The following is a 19,005-nucleotide window of genomic DNA, read 5'->3' on the forward strand; positions in this document are numbered from 1 at the left end:
TGTTGTAGAGAGAAGAAATGAAGATGTTATAAACTTAGTTATCAACATTTTATACTAAAACAGATTTGGACAGTAACAGTAGTCCAACTTTGAAAATATACCAAAAATAGTATAAAGTGAATTAGATGATGAATAAAATATGTAATTGAAGCTTAATGAATCTATTTTATATGGAAGAAACAAAATAGGTAAAAGAGTTGTATTTTATGAGATATTTACGTTTTGGTGAAACAGGGTTAGAACAATTTCTGGATTCCCTGTTCTGACTTTAGAAATTCACCATAAATTGTGTATTAAGAATTAGGACTCAAACTTTATTTGTATGGATTCCTTATTGAGTCTATTTTTAATTGAAACAAATGGAATAGTCATTGGATTTCTGTAAAGGAAGAAATTTGATTCGTAGTGCACAAGGGTCAGAGTAGCCGAACCCTGAAACAGGGGAGACTTCTTCTAATAAACTGTACTAATTGGCCTGACCAAAAATTCTAGAAAAAAATTAGTAAGTAGATATATGAGTCTAGTTTCAGGGAAAATTTACGGAATTGGATTTCGAGTTTCGTAACTCGAGATATGATTTTTTTAGCGACCGTGACGCAGATGGATAGTTTACTACGAAAACTGTTTAAGTGCTAAGATAAGTTTTGTAATGTCTCCTGCTTGACTCCGGCAACGGTCTCGGGTAGGGGGACGTTACATTTATAGTATAAGACCGTAATAGTACTTTAGCTTAATCTTTGTACTTTTCTTTTGGTCAAATGAAAGATTTGATTTCATAATAAAAGAAAGCAGTATAAAAATATGTTTAATATTATTAATATATTTTAATTTATTATATAATTTTTTTTCTTGCTGAATGTCCACCGAACCAACATCTATTGAGGGTAGTGTTACACCTCCTACTTCGATAGATTCTGAAAATTCGGGAGTTGGAGCTTCAAGCCAAGCAAATGTGACTATTGGGAAAAGAAAAGCCACTCCTCAAAGGTCAGAAGTTTGGTCTCACTTCACTAAGATTATTAATAGTGAGGGTGCAAGTAAGGCTAAATGTAATTATTGTCAAAAGGAATTTTGTTGTGATGTGAAAAGAAATGGTACAGGGTCATTGAAATATCATATTGGTGCATGTAAGAAAAATCCTAGCAATGTTGTTGACACTAGTCAAGGACAACTAGTTTTACCTAGAAATGGAGTTGAAGGGGGGGAAGGGCATCTTTCAACTTGGAGATTTGGTCAAGAAGCATGTAGGAAAGGATTAGCACAAATGATTGTGATTGATGAATTACCTTTCAAGTTTTTTGAAAGTGAAGGCTTTAAGAAATTTATGTTTGTGGCATGTCTTAGGTTTCATATTCCTTCACGAACTACTATGACTAGGGATGTTTATCAACTGTATTTAGATGAAAGGGTCAAGATAAAACAACTTTTGAAAAGTTCTTGTTCTAGAGTTTGCTTAACTACTGACACATGGACTTCTTTGCAAAGAGTTAATTATTTGTGTATCACTGTTCACTTTATTGATAATGATTGGAAATTGAATAAAAAGATTCTAAAATTTTGTCCAATTTCTAGTCATAAGGGTGAGTCCATTGGGATGGTGATTGAGAAATGCTTGTTGAATTGGGGGATTGATAAGTTGTTTACTATTACTGTTGATAATGCAAGTTCAAATGATGTTGCTATTGGTTATTTGAGAAAGAAATTTAACCCTCGAGGGGGTTTAGTTTAAAATGGTAAATATCTTCATATGAGATGCATTACACACATTGTGAATTTGATTGTTGTTGAAGGCTTAAAAGAAATGAATAAATCTGTTGAACATGTTAGGGGGCTGTTAGATATGTGAGACAATCTCCAGCTAGATTACAAAAGTTTAAGGAGTGTGTTGTGGTGGAAAAGATAGAGTGCAAGAAGATGTTGTGTCTTGATGTTTGTACTAGGTGGAACTCGGCCTACTTAATGTTAGACACTGTTTAGAACTTTGAGAGAGCTTTTGAGAGATTTGAGGAGCAAGATACAAACTTTAGGGCTGAACTTGAAAGGGGAGAGGGTTGGCCTAGTGTGGATGATTGGGCTAATGTTAGAGACTTGAGGGATTTCTTGGAACACTTTTATGAAGTCACTTTGCGTATATCTGGCACTTCATATGTCACATCCAATAATTTTTTTGATGAGCTTTCTGAAATTGATATTCTTTTACGAGATGCTCAGTTAAATAGTAATGTTGATTTCAATGTTATGGCCATCAAGATGAAAGAGAAGTATGATAAGTATTGGGGTGATATTGATAAGATGAATTTGCTTATGTTTGTTGCTTGTGTTTTAGATCCTAGACAAAAACTAAAGTATCTTGAATTTGCACTTAGTGAAATGTCTAGTTCTGAAAAAGCTTCTGAAATGATGCAAAAGTTGAAGGAATCTTTGTATGAATTGTTTGATGAGTATAAGCCTTCACTTCATAGTACTTGTAGCCAATCGAGTGTGCCAACACATGTTTCTATCGGCGAACCACAACAAAAAATGAAAAGGCGAATGCAAGGTTTGTATAAAAAGCGTGAGTTAGAAATTTGTGGTGAGGATAAAACATCTGAGTTGGATAAATATCTAGCTGAGGCTAATGAGGAATTTGTTGAAGATTTTGATATTTTATTGTGGTGGAAAGTGAATAGCCCTAGATTTCCCACTCTTTCAAAAATGGCCAGAGATGTGTTAGCTATACCGGTTTCTACGGTTGCTTCAGAGTCTACATTTAGCACCGGGAGACGTGTGCTTGATCAATATAGGAGTTCTTTAACTCCTAAAATTGTACAAGCTCTTGTGTGTACTCAAGATTGGATTCGAAAATCATCATTACAAGAAGACATCAAAGAGATTGAAGAACAAATCCAAGAGCTTGACAAGATAGAAAATGGTATATTTATTGTTTTATTTTAATAGTTTCAATTTTTTTACCATATCACTCATATCACTCCTACTTATTTATTTGATTCAATGTTTAGACTTTTGTTGGAATGCATTAGAGCCTACGCTAAATTCATGGGCTTTCGTGAGTTGAAGGGTATGCTTACTATCTTATTCTTGTTAACTTATAATCTATTTGTTTGTTTATATTATTTGATTTTTTTAAATGCATATATTTTTATTATATGCTAAATTGTTGCACATGTTTTTTTTTTTTTTTTGTGTAGGTTTAATGCAAATGGAGATCTTTTGGAGAGAAGAAATGGATACAAATGGAAAATATTTTTCGAAACCATTCTTTTGAAAACGGGGATCGACTTTGTTTGAAAGTGAAAATTAAAACGGGAGTCGCCACCAATCTTTTATCAGGTGTGATCAGATCACCTTTGTTTTAATAAATCAATTTTAGTTTACTAAAACAGGGCCTTTGGTCTACGAAACTTGAGAGAATGAGTTCGGGAGTCGGTTACGTGCGAGGAAGGATTAGCACCCTCGACACGCCCAAAAAATTGGTACCGAATTGATTAGTTAGTGTCTTAATGTCGAAAATTAAAAATCGGGAAGGGACTTGAAATACGATCTTTTCTATTAATACTGATTTTAAAATTCTTGAATTAGCTTAAATCGTTTTGTTTAAAGATTTTCTTATCTCGAGATATCGGAGTATCACATCCCGTAAGTTAGGACACAATACCATGAATTCCCGAGCACAAGGTCGTCTTTTAATTTAAATTGGAAATCCGTGCATTTCAAAACTCAAAAGGATATTTAGCTATTTAGAACCAACAAGAGAACCGAAACCCCGTAAGTTAGGGCACAATTCTTCGATGTTCCAAAATGCCAAACATTGCCTTATTTATTGAAATTAGTAAAACATGAATAAAAATCTTTAAAGTAATGGACAATGAATGATATAAAATAGGCGGAGACAAAAATAAACGAGTTGGAAATACATTGAAATAAATAATAAATATGACAACAATATTAAAACAATAACAATGCATGCGATATATTAAACGTAATAATAGTATCCAATGTGAAATAAAAACAACGAATATATACATAATAAAGATATTAAGAGTATGTACGTAAAATATATATATATATATATATATATTTATAAATAGTAATAGTGTTAGAAATATACTATATATAGTGTTTGAAGTATATACATAAAATAGTGAAAATATAACTAGTAATGTTAAGATATATATAATATATACATATGTATAAAATAGATATAAAAAATATGTACATAATATAGTGTAAAAATACATACATAATATAATTAAAATATATACATAAGATAACATGTAAAAAAATATATATAAATAATATAGTATTAAAGATATATACATAAAATAGTATAATATATATATACGTAATATAGAATTTAGAATATACCTAATATATTAAAAGAATACATACATAATATAATATTAAGAAATATAATAATAACAAAAAAAGAGAGGAGAGAGTGGGTGATTTTTACATACAAGGCTAGCCAATCGGTCGGTCACCGGACATCATTAACCATTAATCGGCTTTGCCACCAGTACACGGCAATGGGACCTCAAAAAAACTTTTTCGGTAAAATGGAAACCTTCCTCCTTTTATTTTTACTTTCGTATAAAAGAAACAAAATAAAACTGAAAGGAAAACAATAAGCAAACAAAGAACTTGAAACGAGAATAGACCAAGAAACCTCTTTTGCTTTGATATTTGATTAATCTCCAAAAAAAAAACTAGCCTTTACAATAACTCTTCTCCTTGATTACTCTCAAAAAACCTCTCAAAAATCCTTTACAATAACTTTCTCCCCCAAAACTTCTTCCTCCCCTAAATACAAAATATGAGAAGGCTTATATAGCCATTTACAAAATATTTTTTATTGTTTATGTCTTCATTTGTAGGTACAAGTGGTGGTGGAGCAAGTGTGGTTAATGGAGTAGGTGGTGGAGCAAGTGTGGCTAGTGGAGTTGGTGGTGGCAAAGGCTAGGATTTAGTTGAGAAAAGTTTAGGTTGTGGGCTAGGGTTTTTTTATTTTGATTTGGGCTTAGGGTTTGGGCCATTGGGGTTTTGATGTAAATTGGGCTCTGGGTAGTTAAGATTTTGGGTTTTGAGTTTAATTTTGGTGGGTTAGGTAAGGTTAAATTGAGTTTTGATGTAAATAGGTTAAAATTGGCCTACAACAATATTAAAGACTTACATTTTAATTATGTGTTAATTTCAAGGCTTATGTAATGTTTTTAATTATTTAGTGATTCAAAGACTTATGTAATGTTTTTAATTATGTAGTAATTCAAAGACTTATGTAATATTTTTAATTATGTAGTGTAGTGATTCAATTCGGTCAATTCGATTAATTCGGTTAATCCGGGTAATTCGGTTAATTCGATTAATTCGGTTAATCCGGGTAATTCGGTTAATTTTTAACCAAAAATAAAAAAATATAATTTTCGGTTAATTCGGTTAACCGACCTAATTAACCGAAAAAATTTGGTTTGGTTAATGTTTTTTAAAAAAATTTCAGTTCGGTTAACGGTTAAAATTTTTGAAAGGTCGGTTAATTCGGTTAATAATATTTCGGGTCGGTTAACCGAATGAACACCCCTACTTATTGCTCACATAAAATACTACATAATTGTCACACATTTATCACCACAAATGTCGTTGAAATTCTGCCAAATATTAATTTACTTTTGGGTCAATTAATAAGCACATTAATCATAAAAACATATAATTATCTTGATATTTTAAATAAACTAATTTACGCAAAAGAGACCACTTTAGTGATATTTTATTTCAACCAATCTATTTAAAAGATTATACATCCTTAAATAAAACTCAAAACCAAAAACTGAATTTATTTATTTCAAAATATTTCTTTTAATTTTATCTTTCAATTTTAAAAAAATAATTTCATAAAATAACAATAAACAATATTCGCATGAAATTATTAAATCTAAATCATGCAAATCAATTAAAATTTAAATCTAATAAATTATCCAATAATATGCCAAAACATCAAAAATTGTTGAATCCATTGCAAGGTAAGTGAATGAATAAGAAACATTTAGTCGCAATATATATTCAACTATATATATCGAATTCAATCCTATTTGACTGAATTAAAAAAAAAGTGATTCAATCAATATATAAAGAATTTTAAAAATAAAATAAAAATCGAAAACATCATCGCCTGCAATATTAATTGCCAACTTGACCTTTATGTATTATTTATTTATTTATTATTAAACTAAATAGAAATTGAATCGCAAGATTTGCAGCTAAAGATTGAAACGCAGGTACATCGTGCTAATAAAATTTGAAGCATAGGATTGATCTATGAAGTATGAATTTCAAACTAAATTCTTGAATTGAATTTGCTCATTCCATCAAGTAATATTACACAAATATTCCAAACCCTAAAATTTTTATATAAAACCAAGATATTCAAGAAAAAAATTAATATAAACCTCAAAGATAAATATATATATATCCAAAATATTAAACTCATGAAATTTCATAAATCAATCATTTTAGAAAAAAGAAAAGAATTTAATCAATTCTCAATGATTCAACATAACTTGGTTCTGATACTACTTGTTAAAATTGTAAAAATAATATATAATATAAAACTTTATTAAAACCAAGATCTGTCATGTCAAAACATCAAGAATAGATCAAGAACAAGACTATCTGCGGAAGCTGACCTGAATCCATTGATGGAGATTGTCCAGAAGATTTTGATCTTTCAAGTAAATAGTTTTTCACTTAGTATAACTTTCTGATAGGGATGAAAAAGATATATGAGATAACCCTATTTCTTGAGTAACATTACCTCTTTAAATAGCTGATTATTAAATCAGTTTTGGGTACTTATAATTTGGCCCCTCATCAAATTATAAATACAATTTATGGTATCTACACATTATTTCCATAATGATTTAATACCTATGATACTTATAACATAATTGGTTACTTAATTTTGTATCTCCTTTATAATAGCATTATACATTATACATTATACATTATACATATGTGTCAATAATTGAGGATTTTAACCTAACAAATCTCACTAGCAGAATTCTGGAAGTTTATAAAATATCCAAAAGGAAAAAAGAAAGTGGATTATTTTGTGACTTGAGGTACCAAACAGTCAAGGTGTCAACTCATGCAGCATTCCTAAAGGAAAGTTACATGAATGACTTAAAATCTCAAACTAAGTTGTTACTTAAAGAACTTTGAGAAATAAATAATTAAATTTATATTTTTATAATTAAATTAAAATTAAAATATTTTTAAAAATCATTTTATTAACATTTAGGCCAACTTAACCCGACTTGTAGACAAAACCTTTGGATGATTTGATCAGGTTGGGCAGGCCAACTGACACGTGGACAACTCTAATACAAATGGTTTAATAATGATTAAGAATTTTTATTAGTATCATATTTGAATGATAAAATAATTTATTTGTATTAATTATTTATCATTTTAAATAATGTCATTAATTACAGGTAGAAAAATATTGTACATTGAATATTGTAAAATTGTTGTAATTATGATTTAAAATTTTATTTAATCATCTTCAACAATTTGAATAATCAATATTACTCTACACTAATTATAATAATTAAAAATACATTATTTGAAAAGCTAATGAAAATTAAAATATTTAAAATTGCGTTCAACACAAGTGATATTAGAAATTAGTTATACTAAGGTTTGAACGTTAAACTCAAAGCTAAGGAAGTATCAACTACTATTTTAAAAGGGTGTTCTACTTTAAATTTTGAGTTAATGCATTATTATGTGTTTAAACTTGGAAAATGTTTTCATATTGGAGCTTGAATTTTTTTGTTCAAGTTAGTGCTTGAATTTGTCAATTGTTTTCACATTGAGACTTGAACTTTTTTCCAAGTTAGCCCCTAAACATAGGAATTATTTCCTTATTGGGACTTAACTTTTTTTGGTCTAAGTTAGTCATCAGAATTTCCTTGAAAAAAGTTGGATCACAAGATCAAGAACTAACTTGGACTAAAAATAGGTCAGGCCGTAATATGGTAACAATTGACTAATTCAAACCTCGATGTGGGAACAATTGTCAATTCAGGGGCTAACTTCGACTCAAAAAAAGTTTAAGTCCCAATGTGAAAATTATTGCCAAATTTAGGCCCTAAAAATGGATTAACCTTTAAATTTTGAAGATAAAACCATAAATAGATCTTTTATTTAGCCCATAAATGGTGCCACATGATCTAATCTATACTATTTATTTAAGTATTTTACTAAGTTGATGTTACTTTTAACCAAGTCAAAGAACTCGGTTATGAAACTACAAAAATATTTTATTTTAAATTATAATTAATATTATTGTGATACACTTTTGTCTTTTCATACTTTTATATCATCTTTAAATAAAACAATTACAAATTACAAATCCAAGTATTGAATAATTGTTAAATTGTATTAATTCATTATAACTCCACCTAAGTTCATTATAGAATAAATTTTAAAAGAAAATATAATATACTTTCTTTCACTCACATTATGGGTATGACAAAATCTAGTATTAATAAGACTGCAAGTAACCACTATTATAAAATAAATATTTCACAAATAAATAAAATAAAATTAATTTGTCTCAAATCTAACAAGTGTAAGAGTCGATTGCTAATAAAATTTATGAGTAAACTACACCAGATGCCACTAAAGTTTGATTAGTTTTTAATTTTTGTCACTTAACTTTTGAAACTTACAAAGATGCCACTAACATTATTGTGTCATTATGAAAATGCCACTTCACCGTTAGTGTTGTTACTAAGCTAATGTGAACATGACGTGGTGTGTTAAATATGGAAGGTGCTTTAAAATTTTATTTTCTTTCTTTTTTAAAATATTAAATTACTATTATTATTTTTCATTATTTTTTCCTCTCTTTCCCTTTTCTGTTTTTTATCTATTTTTTTCCCCTTATTTCCCTCCCCCAACAAACTTTAGCCACCCCGATTCCATCACTGCCTGACTTTCGGCTTATTGCTCACTTCCCCAAATCCTTTGAAGGCTCAATCGGAGTCTTTAGCCCACTCTTTCTTTATCTTCTTTTCTATTGCTCTATAAATAAAACCAACATCTTGAGAAATTATTCCCTGGATGGATAAAAAATGGCTTTCAACTCTCCATTTGTTATCAATTTTCTTTATTGTTTAGAAGAAACGAGAGAAGATGTTCTTCTTGCATCCTTTTTATAAATCATGTTGCCATACGCATCCCATATAAGATTAACTAACAAACCATCAACAAATATCGCCTAGTTTCCTTTAATTTCCATTGCAACCTCTTGTAATAAATATGTAACGTGCTCTAATATGATAAATTCTTATTTAGATTTTATTTCTATACAATTTTTTATTAGAATTATATTAATATTTTTTAAAAATATTAATTTTATTAAAAATTAATCTATGTTTTTTGAAATTAACAAATGACCAGATCTCTAATTCGTTTTGATGACATCCACGTTTCAGTCAATCAATTGCAAATAGTAAGAATATTTTTTAATATATTTCAATGTTGTTTAATTATTTTATTTTATTGTTATATTTGACATTAATATTTTGTATTTTTTTTACATAAATAGGTGGAAGATCGATTTTTGGAGTTCTATATTCGTAACCTACCCGCTCCTCCATCCCCCTTGATCGAACCGTACTTGAGTAAAGCCAATTTTTCTTACGTGGGTCTTGTAGGTCGGGGTTGTAAGTTGGACCCGACACTCGTAAACGCATTGGTTGAAAGGTGGAGACCCGAGACGCATACATTCCATCTTCCATGCAGCGAGTGTACTATCACTCTAGAGGACTTGCAATTACAATTGGGGTTACCGATGGATGGGCCAATAGTCACTGGGTTCACACGGTCGATTGGAGAAGCACATGCGGTGAACTTTTGGGTTTGGTTTCAGAGACGATTTATGGAGGTCATATAATGAAATTTATTAAAATTTTAATTATTATGCTAACAAGTTATTTCAATAGGTGGAACCATGGGTCGAGTTACGCGAGATTACCAAATGAGCTTCGAGATGTATGACTTCTGTTGGACCAAAAATCGAAAGTGAAGGTATGTAATTATTTAAATTTGAATATGATAATGTTAACGTAGTCGATTTAAGATTTAGTAGTACGCAAATATGACCAAAGTTTTTATTAATTTAATATAGTTTGGATGAACATCATACGAGGATCTGGAAATTAAAGAATGCATCCCTGAGGAATTTTTTGTGAATCCGAACATTTGGCACATGAAGGTGCCATTGGTAATGTACGTTATCGTTGAGATACACTAGTTGGATAGTGTGTTGCGACAATTCGGGTTTCGACAATTAATTCCAGTGGCACCTAAAGACCTCGATAACGTGTATCCTATCGACTTGCGGGGTCAAACAATGAGAATTGGCCGATATTCCATGTACAATACATCAACATGTGAGATAATAGGTATGGATTCTTACCTACTCGTGAGGCCATTGGTGCTCCAAAATTAGCTTGCGATCTGAATTACATGCCATTGTTTAAGATTCAGGGCAAGCCAGGCGAGGAGTTCACAACGGCATACGAGGAGGCCATGACGAGCCCCTATACATCTAAGGACTGGTGGGGCGGGTCCATTGTTAGCCCTTACGTAAGAAATGACATTGATCGTACCACCACCGATGGTTGTACCACCTACTAGTCAGTATGTACTGTCTTATTCTGGTGCGTGTACTAACCCTTTCATTTTCACACAAGCACCATATATTCCACCACATTTTCCTACTTCTATTCTATGCCAGTTTTTTTTTAAACCTTCTTCCCCGATGTATTACACACCCATGCTATCTACATTTTTAATAATGATGATACCGATGACTACGTATAGGCCGTCTATGCTTTAGGCACTGATTGAGAGTCCAGTCTTTTGCCATTGGTGTATGGTATATAACATAATTATACTCATACGCCATTTGTGTCACAAACACTTCCGGAATCATTATTCTACCAAAGTAGCCCATCTTCCCAACCACCTATTCCTAGACCAGAAGATGCACGATGACAACCGAGGAGCACCCATCGCAACCAACCAAAGGCGAAAAAGATAAGAGGCTGAAGGCAGTGCCCCAATTGGAGGGTAAACCAAAAAAGAATTCGACGTGCAACCGTCGACCACCTTGATGAGGCATAGATTTTGACAGGCATTTGTACTGATTTACTTTATCATTGTGCATGTTATGTTAACATTTAAATAAATATAAAACATTTATATTGTATCAATGATGTGTATTATTATATTTTTAAATGAATATCGTTTATTCATTTCAATTGGTATTTGTTATCCTTTCACAAATTTAAATCAAGACTATACATAGATATGAGATTACAATAAAGTTGATGTTAACAATGTGTTGTACTTGTATCGTCCCTTCGATATGGACATGATAACATTGAGTGTTCTGGGTTTCTACACCACCCACATAACCTCGGTTGGTTGGACCTTTCCCGAATATCCATGTTGTTGCATATTTAAGTTGACTTTGGTCGACCTTTTGGTTTGTAATGCAATGATCTATTGGGTAACAACTTAAATAGAGCACTCGATATAGATGACCAATTATGTTCATTTGGGATCGGTAGAAATACGTGTCTCCACATGTAACAACCCATTTTTCAGTGGTGACAGAATAGTGGTTTCGAGACCATGAATTTCTATCATTTCAACTTGTAAATATTATTCATAGAATATTTATTGAGTCATTAGAGTCGTATTAAAATTTGGGTAAGTAATTTTAATGTTTAGATAGCTAATTAAATGAAAAGGACTAAATTATAAAAGGTACAAAACTTGTTAATTATTGCATTTAGATGATCAAATAACTTAAATAATAAATGTGGGAGGGCCAATAAGGCAATTAGACCTTATTAGTAGATAGTGGGTAGTAATGGGGTTAAAAATTAAAGAAAAATTGAAAGAAAATTTGGTTTAATGGCAATTTTGAAATTAATTCCAAATTAATTAAACAAATTGAAAGAAAAAGACATTTTTTCTTCATTTCTCTTCATCTTTTGCCGAAAACACCATGAAAGCATAGGTTAGAGGTTCGGTTAGTTCATCCCTTTGCATGAATAAGTTTTTTATCCCTGTTTTTAATGAATTTTATGTTTTTGAGACTATTGCAACTAGGTCCAGCTAGCTCATATCTTCGTTTTTGAATCTGTTAAAATTTTTAAAAGTTTCCGTTGATGAATCTTGAAAGTTTTTGATGATAATCATGTGTTTGAAGCTTTGATTGTGGTATTTGGTTGTTTTGTGAAGTGATTTTAGTTTGTTTTTTTATTAAAGGATTAAATTGTTAAAATGTCAAAATTTCAAGGATTTATCATGAATATGAGGTGTTTTGTCGGTTTTTTAGAAGCCTTGAATACTCAGTTGTAATTTTTAACTTGAGAAAATGGTTAATTTGATGGTTTTCGGGTTAAGGGATTAAATTGCAAAAGTTGTAAAAGTTAGGGGCAATTGTGTAATTTTAAAAATAAAAAGGGTATAAATTGTAGAATAAATTGGAATATGAAATTTAAGCTAATAGTTGAGAAATTTTATATTTTAGATCAAGAACCTATTGATTTACGTGGAAAAGGAAAAATTATGAAAGAGTCTCTAAACTTCTACACTATTACAACTCAGCCCGAGTAAGCTCGTTCAGTTTATAATTTGATATTTATATTGTAATACCCCTAACCCGTATCCGCCATAGAAATAGGGTTTCAGAGCATTACTAGAATTTATAGATCACTTAAAAAAATTTAATTAAATACTTACCAATTCAATGCATCATATAAATAAATATATTACCATTCAATCAACAGCTTGACACTTGTCTAAGCATCAAACAGCAACATTGTTAGTATACTAGTACATATTTCAAATAAATTCAATATTGATATATTTATTTTCTCGACATGTCACACTTGAGTTTTAATAATTGTTTTTACTTACATAATTTCCTTGTTTCAACATATTAAAGATAATCATATATGTACATGTCATGAAACATATCATTCTCTTACCGTTTCTTCATAAGTATATATCATTCATTTCATTATATCAATATTTCATGCTCCATCATTTCCATATATGTGACAGCCTTAAAACGACCCTAGTCGGAATGTGGTTTCGGGACCACAAAACCGAGGTATAAAAATAATTTAAAATTTATTTTGATGCCTATAATGTGTGTTAACTCATGTGTGACATTTTTGATGTTTTGATTTAGAGTTATAAATGTGAATTTCACTAGAAAGGACCTAGTAGTAAACTTTGAAAGTATGATAGGGAAATGAGTGATGACTAGTTGATCATGCATGCAAAAAATGAGGGGTTTACATGTCAAATTTCCCCATTTAAGAACAAGTGGCCGGCCATGACAAAGGGGGATGGGCAAAACATGTCATGAAACATGTTTTGTAAGTGGTTTATGTTGGAATAAATAAAATAAGTTGTATGGTAATAAAAAAATGAAAAAAAATGTGTGTGAAGGCTTCTCCCCCTCCCCTTTGCCGTGAGTTGAAGAAAAGCAAAGAAAAAAAATTGTTCATCCTTTTTCACTCCTTTTGGCCGAAAATACTAAGGAAGAAGGAAGGAGTTTTGCTTCATGCTTGGTTTGGAAGAGGATTAGGAGGAGGTTTGGCCATACTTGTATCTAGATTAAGGTATGTTTGAGGTTGTGCCATGAGATTCATGCATGTTTTTAGTTGATAGCTTGATGCTCTTATTAGCCCATGGTTCAAATCTTTGTTATATCATGGGGATGGTATTTGGCCAAGGTGGATTTTGTGTTAATGCCATTGCATGTTAAATATGAAGCTTGCTAATGATACATGTGATGGTGGATTAATGGCTCTTGGACTTTCTTTTTAGTATTTTTGAGTAAGACATTAAGTTCTTTGTTTAATCATGACCAAAAATTATGGTGTTGTGATGTATTCGGCCATGGTACATCCATAAGTATGATTTATGCTCATTGCATGGAAAGTAAGATTTGTGTTTTGGATTTATGTTCATGTTTAGTTACAATCAACTTGAGATTCGGCTTTAGCATATATATATGTATATATGTTTGCACATGATGTATTGGTATGACATATATACTATCTCAAGGTATATATTTACTTATGATGATGTTTGGTTATGAAGGAAATGATAGATGTGTATTGAGTTACAATATGGAATGCGTTAGTTAGTAAAATGTATGCTGTTTTTGTGTGGTATTAAGTGTATAATTGGCCTCAACATGGACATGCATATTCGCCACATGAGGGAATTGGTGTGCATGCATTCGGTTAGAGGCAAGCATATTGATGCCTATTCTTGGCTTAGAAAATTGACTAAGGAGAGTACTAACTAATGTGTTGAGTTGATTCATGATTTCTATACATATGTGACTTTAATGTCTAATGAAAATATGTGGGCTAAGTATCTTGAATTCCTCTTCGATGCTCAAATGATTAAATCAATTTATTTGTTAAATTAAGCTCAAGAGCAAAGGGGAGCTAAATCCGATAAAGGGAAGGAAAAAGTAGTCGAATAGCCGTCGAAATCGTTCGACCACGTTCGAGGTAAGTCTTGATAATGACCCTACTTGAATTATATTGAAATGATTTGTCATATTATGGCGGACAATAGAATGTGCGTAGGGACTAAGTTATAAAGTCAATTGAAATCATGCTCTTTGTGTGTGGCTATTGAGCCGAAATTGGAAAGGTTTGATAAATGTTTTGTGTTTGAGCCTTAGTAACGAGAATGAAATATGGATGTGTCGTGATTATTGATATATGTAATAGCCCGATTTTGGGTCTAGTCGGAACAGTGGTTTCGGGACCACAAACCCGACGAAAAAAAAAAATTATTTTTATTATATTTTTATAGTCTATAAATTTATGAAAATATTTCGTAAAAATTTTATTCGAAAATTTTGACGTTTGAGCACTCAATTTAGTCAAAAGGACTAAATTGTAAAAAGTGCAAAAGTTGAGTTCTTTATATATGAGGTGCCTAATTGTTATGAGTTTTAAATTGAAAGTCCTTATGTGACAATTATTCCTTTAATAAGTTAGTGAATGGATATTTGTTTGGTATTTTTGAAATTTGGTTGAAATAAAAAGGGTAATTTTGTAAATTAATTAAAATAACCTAATAAGACAAATGATAAAAGCTATCATTTTTTTATTCTTTCTTCTTCAACCGTGGGAAAGAACAGAAAATAGCAGCCATGGATGAGCTCCATTCGGCCAAGTTTTTATGGCTTATATAGGTATGGTTTTTGTCCCGCTTTTAATGATTTTCGTATTTTTGAGATCCCCAAGCTTAAATTTTCTATTTCTACCAATTGATTGAAGAGAAATTAGAGTTTAAAATTTACCCATTCATGATATGGTTGTGCTTTGATGATTTATAGTGGATAATGAATGTTTGATGTGTTAAATATGAGTTTTATTCAATGAATTTCGGTAAAAATGTCAAAAAGGGTTAAATTGTGAAAGTTACAAATTGGTCATAAGTGTGTGAATTAGTGAAAATTTGGAGTTGCCATAGAAGAGAAAAATGTTCAGCATGTCTTAAACCTTATAGAAATTGAATAAAAATTAATTTACGAGCATTGGGGCAAAAGTGCAAATATGCAAAAGTTTAGGGTCAAAATGAAAATTTGTAAAAATATGATTTTAGACCCATATGAATATTGTGACTGATTGGTAGGCTAAATGTGATGTTATAGATGATGAAAATTGAGACTTGGACCTAGAACGGAAAGAAATCGATTTATGGACGAGTATATCCTTTTCACATTTGTGGTATCGAGGTAAGTTCGTATGTAAACAATACCATGCTATACATGTATTTAAATGTTATCATTACATGAATTGTACAGATATTAATGTGTATGTAATTAATAGAAATATGATAAGACAAAGCCTTAATAGACGAGAAAAAATCCCGTTTGAACCTTAGGAATAGAATAGGATACGAGTGACATGTCACTAGGAATTATGAGTCTAGATGACTAGCTCGAGAGTGAGCATTGAAATGTCATGAGATATGAGGTAGCTTTAGCTACAATTGAAGCACTTATGTGCAAAGGCTTTTCCAAGTATCTAATTAGTATTCCAAGTGTTCAACGGGCAATCCAAGGAAAGAGTTAATGATGGTCTCAATGAGGTAAGTCATTGGTGAGTATGCACTCGAGTTATGTTACGAGTTGTGCAAGTATGTATACTAATCCTATGAGAATGCCTTGATATGTGATGATCTATGATGCATAATATGTATTCTTACCATGATGGATAAAATGGTGTTGTATTAATATTATGAACAATGATCATGAATGAGTAATTTAGCCTTGACAGATTTGAGTTACTGCAGTAGTGTAACTTTGAAAATACACTAAAAATAGTGGAAAAATGAGTTAGAGGCAGAATAAAATATGGGATTAAAGCTTAATGAGTCTATTTTCACATGAAAGAAACAAAGGAAGAAAAAGAATTCCATATTGTTTGATATTTGAATTCTTGTGAAACAGGGTCTGAATGAATTCGAGATCCCCTGTTCTAACTTTAGAAATTCACCAAAAATTGTACAAAAATTATTAAGAGTTATAACTTACATTAATGGATTCCTTATTGAGTCTATTTTATGGGGAATAAACGGCATGGTCGTTGGAATTTTGTACAGGAGAAATTCGGTTTGTAGTGTACAGGGTCAGAGTGGTCATACCCTGAAACAGGGAGACTTTAACTAATAAACTGTACTATTTGGCTTAACCAAAAATTCTGTAAATTTTATGGAAAAAAATAAAATAAGTCTAGTTTCAGGAAAATTAACGGAACTTAATTCGGAGTTTCGTAGCTCAGATATAAATAATTTAGTGACCGTTGCTCGAAAGACAGCTTGTAGTGAACTTGAAAATATGTTGTAAACATTGATAAAACAAGTTAATGAGTTGCTTATTGTTTTCATATGAACTTACTAAGCTAAAGCTTACCCCTTCTTTCCCATGTTTTCTAGAGTTCCAGGTTAGCTCGGGTTGGAGGCCGTCGGAGATATTATCACCCTATCGAGTTAACGTTATCGGAGTAAGTAAACTCAAGTGATTCGAGTCTATAGCATGTATAGGGTTTTAATGTGAGTATGTAATATTATGATTTAGCCAAAGGCATTGGCTTGTTATTAAGGTAGTATTAGTCATGTAAATTGGCCTATGTCGGCTAATGACGTTATGGGCCCATATGATTATTCTTATGCATTTATGTTATTATTTCTTGTGATGTGGCTTACAACATGTATGCCTAGAGATTGAATTGAGATTCATTGATGAGCTAGTAACTAATGCAGGATTAAGTGATTGGTAAATAGTTAATAATGCTTCATGAATGGTTTGTGATGTAATGATAGTTATGTCTAGTATGCGGTAATGATATGGGCAAATTCTATAATATTTCTTACATAAGAAAATAACTTGAGCATATCATGTTTGTAGATGTTTAAGAGCTCATTTATGCCACGATTGTATGTTATTGGATAAGTATGTATCTATGCATGTGGTGTGAGAGTGACAAAAGGCTTGATAATTAGACTATTTCGCCACACGGCTGAGCATACCGGGCGTGTGAAGCCTTAACGCAAGAGATTTTTCTAAGTTTTTCATGAGTTCTCGATTGGGTCCCGAACCGCCCCGAATGCATGTATTGGGCCTCGTAAGCTCGCATAAGGGACAAATTGCATGTGAAAAGAAAAGTTTTTAATTATTTGAGATTTCATGGCCCTGTTTAGTATGGAAGTGTTAGTAAAAGTCAGGTAGCACCTCGAACCCCGTCCCGGCGTCGGATGCGGGCGAGGGGTGTTACAATATATGTGTACATGAGCATTTGAATGATACCCGGGCTAAGTCCCGAAGGCATTTATGCTAGTGATTATATCCGGCTAAGACCAAGGCATTCGTATGAAGTTGTTATATCCTGGCTAAGACCGAAGGCATTTGTGCAAGCTACCAAACCGGGTTAAGACCCAAAGGCAATTGTGCTTGTGGTTATATCGGCTAAATTCAAGAAGCTCGGTTGAAGGTGAGCGTTTGGTGCTGTAATAAATTCAATTAATACGCTCGAAAAACCAATACGATAAGGTATGTTTACATGTGCATCGGAAAAGTCGATTCGTTTGAAATAGTGTTCGTTCGATCGACTAACGAACTTTCGGCTCTTAGATAGGTTGATACCTTGTGTGTGTATATGTTGATGAAGTGTGAAGTAAGTATGATTATGAGAATGTGTATTACTAAAGTGATTCATTTAGCTATGTGAATGTAATACTTTAGTCAAAGCTGATTTCATTACTTGAGACTTACTAAGCATTAAGATGCTTACCCCGTTGCTTTGGCTCTCTGTTTTATAGATTTTGCTCGTTAGCTATCGGATTCGGGATCATCGAAGTCGAAGTCATCCACACTATCAAAGCCCTTTGGTACTCTTTTAGTTGAACTCTGGATATGGCATGTATAGGACTACCCTTTGCTGTTTTTTTTCAAGTACGTTTTGTGATGTATGTGTGTACAGCCATGCGAAAATGGCTCGTAAAAGTGGAGTATGGCATTAGACCATTTGTGTTTATGTATATATATATGGTTTCATGATGTGACTATGGACTGGAATGGAAGTGTTGGGCAATGATCAGCCCTTGGGATGGCTAAATATGATCATATGTGGACCTATGTATGACAAAACTCTAGTTGGTCCATGGAAACCACGAAATAGGTAAGGTTTACCTTGAAAACAGATGCTGACAGCAACAGTGGTGTGGATTTGAAAAATCACTAAAAATTGTAGGAATGGAATTAAATAGTGAATAAATTATTTAAATTAACCTTGATGAATCTAATTTCATATGGAAGAAACGAAACGGTCATATGAGTTATATGTTAAGAGATATTAAAGTTCTCGTGAAACAGGGCCAGAA

The 19,005-nt window shown here is 31.6% G+C and overlaps 1 long non-coding RNA gene across 1 annotated transcript; it reads left to right on the forward strand.

Moving 5' to 3' along the window:
- The first annotated feature begins 15,168 nt into the window (after positions 1-15,168).
- LOC128286881 (uncharacterized) lies at positions 15,169-18,740 on the forward strand. Its single transcript, XR_008277560.1, has 4 exons — positions 15,169-15,313; positions 15,776-15,859; positions 17,062-17,129; positions 18,445-18,740. It is a non-coding gene; the product is annotated as an uncharacterized LOC128286881 (long non-coding RNA).
- Positions 18,741-19,005: the final 265 nt, after the last annotated feature.

The sequence above is a fragment of the Gossypium arboreum genome, chromosome 13 (genome assembly GCF_025698485.1).
Source record: "Gossypium arboreum isolate Shixiya-1 chromosome 13, ASM2569848v2, whole genome shotgun sequence".
NCBI classification, from domain to species: domain Eukaryota; kingdom Viridiplantae; phylum Streptophyta; class Magnoliopsida; order Malvales; family Malvaceae; genus Gossypium; species Gossypium arboreum.